We start from the raw sequence: 9,520 nt of genomic DNA, 5'->3' as shown, positions 1-9,520 counted from the left end.
TTGCCTAACAAGATTCTATCTCCACCTTAAAAATATAAGACTTTTCAGATCCCTACTTACTTTTAGAAGCAATACATTTCTGATGATTGTCTCTCTAGATTTTAACTCACCTTGCTAAGATCAGTGTTAATTTTGTAAAATGTAAGGTTAAACACTGCAAGTACTAAAGAGATATATAATGCAAAGATCCATAGCATACCTAAGAATGTAATCTACAGCTTAAGGTCCACTACCAAAACTGTTTGCACGTGATCATCCTAGGATTGAATTAATTGCTTCAAATGATAGCCTTCCGTCAATACACTCTTGAACTTAAAAAGGTTGGTGTGGTTTTCTTTTGTTCAATCAATTCATCTTTACAATTGCAGTCTTTTAGGGAGATAATATCATTTATGCTTTTTTATTCTAATATAAAAATACAAGGTGGCAGCCAAATTTATTCAAAGTACTAACATTTCCCAAAAATGTGATCGGTTTCATTATGCTAATCTTTGAAGATTATTAACAAGTTCCACGTTTCGAAAAACAGAAATAATTCTACTGCTTTCGAATCAATCACTGTTTCAGATGTCCCAATGTCAGTAATTTCTTTTAATCAAAATCATTTTGTTCTTATCATTTTTATTAGCAGCAGCCTTGGGTAATAGGTCACATTCCTTTCATATTTCAATAATCTCACAGGTAAATTTTACATACAAAGTAGTTTGTTTATTTCAATTCTATAAAATGCATGTTTCATTTTTACACTTTCATATAAATTATGAAATTTATCCAGAATAGCTAGGCAAAAATGGATGCAACTTGAGATTAGAAGGATAATTACGTTGCTTCCAAACTCCCTATGCTCCAGGGAATGGACTTAAAAAATTGTTGTCCAAATCTGTAAATTTCACTATTTCCATGACTGGGTAATCATCTCAGCCAAATGTCACAGTATACATCTTCCATTTCTTTCAACTACTGTTTGCCCCCTTTTCCACTACCAGAATCCAGTTATTTAGTTGAATTTTGGTCTCTGGCATTCTCTCTTTAAAATAAGACACCTTGAAACCTACAAGCTTGGCTTGAAAGGGGTCATAAAAGTCATCTATTTTTTTTTACCATGTCATCAGTCTTGTTCTCACCTTTAATATTTTTTTCTGTGTCCATCTCATTGGGACGATCTCCACTTTGTTAAGTGTCTCGTGATTTATTTTTGTATGACTGCCACAATATAAATATATTCTGCTGTTCATATAAAACAAAAACAAATTTAAAGACCTCCAAAATATTTCTTATTTAATAACTGTTTCAAATAATATGAAAGAAACAATAAAAAACAACCAGTGTCACTATTTCAGACACTGAATATTCATCAATCCTGAATTCATGAATACATACACTCATTTTATTTAAGTCTTAAGAGATATTACCCATGTATTCATTCAACCCATTGTAACATTGTTGGGTAATTATTGCTTTCTTCCAGAATTGCTTTATTCACCATATTATGTGTACTTTTGTGAGTGAACATGAGAATTACTACATAAACTACCACAAATGTAAAATACAAAATACTGCTGCAAAAACCAAGTCAGTGATATCCATGTTAAATCAGAAGTATCTCGCTTCACTATTATGTTTTAATGATATTTCTGACTATAGTTTACAATGCTCTAAAGAAACGTGAAAATACATCAAATCAAACAGCTTTTTTTGTACTGTGCTAATTGACAAATACAAACTGCAGGCCATTGCACACATCATCTTCAGATAGCATCATGCGGATTAAATTAATAGCACAAAATATCCTCCAAAGGAATGGTTAGCGTGAAAGTTTTCCTTATGATACTGAGATTTTGATTCCTATTCATCTGATTATAATCTTAATTTAGTTAACTGATACTCAGTTATATAAAATTAAACGACAAAATGACATTTGTCTCTTTCTTTCATGTTTAGCTATCCATAACAGACAGTTATTTTTAATGTTAAGTTCGACACATTGAATATGTTGTTTCATTAGACCTGGCTCCAGTTAAGTACAAAGAAAATTAGAAAGTCGGTGTAAACAGGGAAGAAAAATCCTGATACTACAATATGTCACATTGCAAAATTTCACAACTCCTGCTTTTAAAATATCTGCTCTACTCTAATTTTCAGTTACATTACTTAAATTGCATATGTATCGCACTAAGTAAATTTGACTACTTTCCCCAGGATATTTCATCCACATATTAGGAGATACTTAAAAAATATTTTTCATAAATTATTTTCTTTGAATTTCATACTCATAATATAATTAAACCTCTAATTTGGAATTGTTTTTATTGTTATAAAAAGCAATCAGATTAAGTTTCTTATAGAAAAACTCAACATAATGAGAAATAACCAAACATAATGTGCATGTTCTTTTATTTCAACAAAACTAAAATGCAGTAGTCAAAATAGTCCTATCTTACAATTGTAGTTTATTATGTAACATATTCATCAGTCTTAATTCTCACTTCTAAATCCTAGCACTACTGTAATGTACTGCAATAATTAAACAATAATTTTATAAAATCACTGCAAAATTCAAAACTACAACATATGTATGTTGCTCATGGTAAAAAGGCTAGCTCACAAGGTAACTCCACGGATTGGAGTTTAAAGCAGCAAAATAAGATAGAATCTAACCTAGCCTGTAATATGTTACAACCAAAGGATAATGTAATAAATACAAATCTCAACATTCTCTTTTCTTTCTCTACAGCACTTCAGATTATTGCACAGTGTGTAATTTTAAAGACAGTCACATCAACTAATTGTAAACACTGCTACGTTTATCAAAATAATTTAGATAAACCAAATTATTTTCCATTATATTGGGATAGTTCTTTTAGCAATGCAGCAAGGTAACCTTCAATATTTTACTGTTGTCTTGAAAATATGAATTATAAGAAAATGAACTCAGCAAGCAAAATTAAGCAAATAATTACTTTGCATGACTTTAATAGCTACCAAACCACAAGGATTTGAACACCAAACCATTGAAATATTATTAATACTGAATTAAGTAGTTAGTATTTTAGTGATAAACGTATGAACTATGGAAAAGCAGAGAAGAGTGAACATACAGAAATTACTAACAAACCTGAACAAAAAAAAATTAGACAAACAGAAACAGTCAACAGCTCTGATAAGAGATGCGAATTGTCACTGAAGCAGATTAACTTCATTCAGTGTCCCGATAAGCACCTATTTACTCTTTCCCATAATGCTCTCTTAGTATTCATAAATTATCTTTTAATTACGTTTGCAGGTGATAATTGTCAAATAAGCTCAGATAGGCATTAGCCATCTTGTTTTGCTGTGTTGAGAACTACCTTGAAAAGCAAGGTTCCTTCTCACACTTAGAAAATAATTAGCTTTTTGTGAAGTAGCCTGTCTTCATATTGGTTCCTTTGTCCTATATGCAAGATTTTAATTCCCGGTCTAAATTGAAGTAGAGCATTCAGTAGTACTTTATGTTGGTCATTTCTGAACAGAAAAAAATCAATCTATCCACAGACAGGAAACTGTGCAACATAAGTTTATTTTTGTTATTCTTTGTCACCAATTTGTTTTCCATGACATACCTTAAAAAATGACAGATATATGTGGGCACCTTAGGCAACAAAGTTAAAGCATTTTGGAACAAAGATATTTAAGCTACATTAGGAGCTCAAGAAACTGATGAAAATGTCCTCCTCACATTCAGTCAATTTTTAAGTTTACTTTATTCAGAATTTAATTTTCAGCAAACCTGCCATTAATCAAATAAAATAATATTTTTAATACAACATCTGGTCTTGTTCATTTTTAATAAACATTTCATTGTGGCATAACACTTTCACTGTAATAGATTAGTAAATAAAGTGTAGAGACACAGCACTGGAGTCGAAGGAACCAATCTAACATTTATACTGAACTAACATTTATCTGTAACATAAAGAATCAGAGGGATGAGAATGCAATGATGAGATAACTAAATATGCATTTCTTAACTAAAGCATTCTCATCCTACTATGAGAGAGTTTGCAAGTCGGAAAGTTTTAATTCTAAATGTAAAAATATATTCAACCAATTTCAAGGTTTTATAAACTGTGAATTGTTACAACAAGTATACATTGTAGCTCCCTACATGATCGATTTTATAATGCTGTTATCAATTAGTTTTATTTAATTTTTCTTAATAACGTATAATTCTCCTTCAAAAAATTAAAAGGTGCCTTGAAGTGTTCGAGTTTGTAAATGTTCTACCCAATGTCCGAAGTCTGGAAGAACCATCCATTTGCTTCCTGGTCTATATGAAATTATTTCATCTCAGTTGGCATGTTATAGAAATAATAGATAGTCTTAATGCTCTTGAACCGGGAAAATTATTGAAGGTGATGTGGGTTGGTCTAGAAGGGAGATGCAGTGATTGAAATTCAAATTTCCATAAGATTTGCAGTTCCTACTGTCTATCAAATGCCCCCAGATCTGGGTGTCAGATGAAACAGAATCAGAGTCATTGCAAAGCCTTGTATTTTTGCATAGCTATCTGATGACCATTGCCTGGACTTCCACATGCAGAATGACTATTTGGACATGATACAGGAGATTGCCAAAGTACTGTGGAATTGTAATCTAATGTTTTTCACCAGCTCCAGGAGAAATAAGGAAAAGAGAAACTGCTCCAAATATTTTCATACAATTATAAGAAAAACAAAATAATTCAGAAGCTTCTTCACTTCAAGTATGGCTATTTTACTGAATTATTTTAAATCCAACAACATTCTATATGCTAATCCATTAGTCTTACCAAATTAATACTGACATTTTATATGAACAAAGACTATAATCATTACTTACACATGAACTGCTGTACAGTCTCTCAGAGTATGAATTTCTTTCCTAACATAAATGTCATTTTGAAAAGAACCAAACAATTATATTGAGACTATTAAAGTTCCTAAATGATTCTTCATCATTGTTCTGTCAGAATCTTGGAATTGCCTATCTAACACGATCATGGGAGTGCCACTACCACATGGACTGCAGCACTTCAAGCAAAAGGCCCTCCTGACATTCTCAGGATCATTGGAGAAAGACAATAAAATACAATTTTGTCTGTCACCCTGATAGGAAATAATAAAACAACTCTTTTTACTTTTCTGACACCTTCTAGTTTTGAGGTGCATGTTTGTGTTTATCGTAATAACACTAATACATAGTTTAAAAACAAGTCTTTAAATTACAAAATGTTTTCTGTCATACAAAACCTGAGATATTGTCATTAAGGTCTGCTTTCTGATGCAATGCTGTAAATTAGAAGGAGCAGCAATGCAAGAAAACTATTTAAAAAAAAGCTCAGAATAAAATGACAATTTATGTTTTATTTTTGAATAGTATAATATTAAATGCTGTTATGACAGAGCATGATGAGCAAAATGCCTTTGTTCAAAAGAAAAAGCAAGCACCAAATAGATGTATTCATTTCATCATTGTTTGGACTTTTGTTGCCATCTAATGGAACAAATGCTGCCCAACAGATGCCATTTGAAACTGGGAGAACAAAAATCACCAGATATTTTACTTTCTCTAGTCAGATTTATTCATAACACTTGCACCTTTCTTTGTGCTAATTAAACTCAGCAAGCAAATATAAATGTATAGTGTACATATACTCCAGTCAAGGCTCATCATTCTTATTGAATTAAAACTGCAAATACTCAAATCCAGTTGCCAGTTAGAATGATGCAGTCTGGTTCCTTCTCTAGTTTTACCACAACGATCAAAAATATAGTATTTTGAAAAATGTTTTATAAATTTTGGCTGTAAATGATAAAATCAATGTTGTCAATGTCTTAATGACTTTAAATAGTGTATGGTATTTTCTAATTATTGTAAAGATAAAAAAAATTCAACTAATATCATATCTTGATAGCACATTTTTGAGAAACTTAAATTAGAGACACAAGGAAGTAGATTTTTTATGAAGCATACTTGCTCAGCACGCACACTACATTCAAAATCCTATGTAAACATACTCTACTTTTTCTCAACAGCTATATCTTCTTGTTTCTGCAGCTCCAAATGAAAAACTAGATTTATAAACCCACAGGCTAAAGATAATTAAATGTCAAATATCTGAGAGAAGGTGTTCTTAATTTAATCCCCTTCATCTGTAATGTGAGAATGTCTGATCTCACACCTTGGCAATATTGATTTAGGCACAGTCATTGTCGGTGTGTTTATCTACAATCTCAAATGAATTTGTTGTTGTAAGCTGCAAAAAGGATAGACACAACCATGTTTTAAAGTGCCTTTCAGATAACAATTCTTTAAAGGGAATTTCAAAGCAGTTCTATCCTAGTAGAAAACTGAGCTGATTGATTCACTGAAACAGAAAATTGTTCACCTATCTTACCTATAAGGATTCCCAGATCTGGCTCGAGGGATGGGATTATGGTAGCCTGTGTATCCTGAAGTACAGAAGTACTTAAAAAGATCAGCAACAATAAAGTACCTATATACCACCCAACATACAAACGATACAGATGGATTTGAAATATACAGGTTATTGTTTCCATGTTACATTGATGAAGTTCTGATGATGTATCATCTACTCGCTGGTAGTTTATTCTTTCCTTCATACATAACATGCAGTTTAAGATAAATTTTGTATTTATAAACAAACACAACAAACATAACAGATTACATTGTTACTTTCCAATCAGATACTGAGAAATAAATATTGACAGTGCTTGAAAGTGTTCACTTGGACATGAAATGTATTAATATAATTCATAACAAACACGTAGAAATCAAACAAAGCTAAGACTGAAAATATTTCTCCTTCTTGTGCATAATGTTAGCTGGGCCACTCAGTAGGTGGCAGCAAATGTCTAAAAACCTATGCAGTGTGTTAAATGAGGAACTTTATGCAGTAATTCATCATTGATTGGATTAGACATGCTATTTCTCTGATGCTACTTAAAAAAAAATCAGTATCTTTCATGTGCATTTGCTTCCTGTGAGCTTTGATATGCATGGTTCCCTTTGTAGCCCCACCAGTAGGAACAGGACTTTACCGACAGGAGCAGAACATGACGCTATTGCTAAATTTATGACATTTTGTCCTCTATCAAGCAACAATTGTGATGAAAATATGCTTCAGAAGTCCAGACAAGGCTATTTTTTAAATTCATTAGATATTGGCTTTGGTGGCTGGCTAGCATTTATTGCCTATTCCTAGTTGCCCTTGAGAAGGTGGTAGTGAGTTGCCTTCTGGAAGCACTGCAATCCACCTGCTGTGGGTTGACCCACAATGCCATTAGGGAGGGAATTACAGGATTTTAACCAAGTGATAGTGAAGAATGGCAACATATTTCTAAGTCAGGATGGTGAGTGGCTTGGAGGGGAACTTGAAGGTTCTGGAGTTCCCATATATCTACTGCCCTTGTCCTTCTAGGTAGAAGTGGTCATGGGTTTGGAAGGCACTGTCTGAGGATATTTGGTGAATTTCTGCTTTGCATCTTGCAGATAGTGCACACTGATGATCCTGAGCATCAGTAGCAGAGGGAGTGGATGTTTGTGGACGTAACGCCAATCAAGTGGGCTGCCTTGTCCTGGATGGTGTCAAGCTTCTTGATTCTTGATGGAGCTGCACTCATCCAGGCAAGTGGGGAGTTTTCCATCATACTCCTCACTTGTGCCATGTAGATGGTGGAAAGGCTTTCAGGAATCAGGAGGGGAGTTATTCGCTGCAGTATTCCTAGCCTCTGACCTGCTCTTGTAGCCACCGTGTTTATGTGGTGAGTTCAGTTGAGTTCCTGATCAATGATAACCCCCAACATGTTGACAGTGGGGGATTCAGTGATGGTAACACTACTGAATGTCAAGGGGGAATGGTCAGATTGTTTCTGGTTGGTGATGGGCAGAGCCTGGCATTTGTGCAGTGTGAATATTACTCGTCACATGTCAGCCCAAGACTGCATTTGAACATGGACTGCTTCAGTACCTGAAGAATTGCAAATGGTGCTGAACCTTGAGGAGCACCTGCAGAGATGTCCTGGAGCTTAGATGACTGACCTCCAACAACCACAACCATCTTTCTAATTGTCAGGTATGACTCCAACCATAGAAATTTGCCCCAGATACCCATTATTTAATTTTACTATTAAGGAGAAGTCAGAGATGTGTTGGACATACTGTTCATTTTTTTGTTCTTGTAGGTCTTCACTTGTTGGTGAAAATCCAACAAAAAGACATTGAAACTTGTCTAGAGAAAAAAAACTAGTCCATAAAACTAGTACAAAAATATCTGCCCTATTCTCTCTTAGAAGTTTTCCATACTATTTACTCTGCATGATTAAAAGTGAATTAATTAGATAGTTTCCTGTTTTGAAAAGTTACCTATGCACTCCTCATTGGACATTTTAAAATAATCTAAAATTGTAACAAACCTAACAATACCTTTTTATAATATTATCAGTGTGTCTCACACTGCAATACTCCTGCAAAGCACAAAGGCATTCAATTTGGAATATATTTTGCAACTGCTATTCTGAGGCCTTTACTGTCACAAGTTCTTTCTCTTAATTTCTACAGGCTGCTCTTTGCTGGTTTCTTCTCATGTCCCCTAGCATCAATGGAAGTCCTATAAATTACAGAGTAACGTAGAGTAGGTGGAAACACAGGATCATAGCTCTCTAACTCTTTCCCTGCTTTGTGCCTGAGAATTTGTTCTGTTTTTTTTAAAGTTGTAGTCACTTGCTTAAAACTTTCTAATTTCAAACTGTTTGCCTATTCATGCAATAAAGTCTGTGCAGACAATGGGAGACCTACCACAGAAATATATGCATTTCTGTTCACATTAATTTATCGATGTTATCGCCATGGTTTCAAATGTTGTCACATTATACTAGAAAAAGACATAACAAATTCCTATGTCCACACCTATAATGGCAATATTCCATGTAAACTTCTCAAACTGTAGCTAAATAATCTAACCACTAGGTGGCTACTGTGCATCAAGTTTGAACAATTTCAAAGCCTCGGTGCAGGATTTTGCACTTTCATCCAGGATCTCAGCAACAGGGTAAAATGAGAATCCTGACCCCAAACTGTCTTGCAGAGTCACCCAATTTTACCAGTGATTTTACCAGAATTGGCCAATCACTTTTCATTTAAATAAAGGCAACAGCCAGGCACACACAATTGGAGGGCTAACGGAGACCCTCCAGCACAGAAGGTTTAACAGTCAACCATTGTAGGTAAGTTTGACAAAGGACACCTCCACTTTGAGGTGACGTTGCAGCACTTTTACAACTTCTAAAGTAAAACATGACCACCGTAACAATGGCCCAATAGGCTGTAAGGAAATATGAACCTCAAAGTTATGCTGGAGACAGGGAGCACATCCAGCAGCCTCTCATAATTGGCCCTCAAATTACTTTAACAATATCACACTGCTTGCAGGCATCTAGATGTTCTTCCCCTAAACTTGCTCCAGCAATTGGTGAGGCCACTT

Source organism: Rhincodon typus, chromosome 13, assembly GCF_021869965.1.
Source record: "Rhincodon typus isolate 14 chromosome 13, sRhiTyp1.1, whole genome shotgun sequence".
NCBI lineage: Eukaryota > Metazoa > Chordata > Chondrichthyes > Orectolobiformes > Rhincodontidae > Rhincodon > Rhincodon typus.
The sequence above is the reverse complement of the archived record's forward strand: the minus strand, read 5'-3'. Positions refer to the sequence as shown.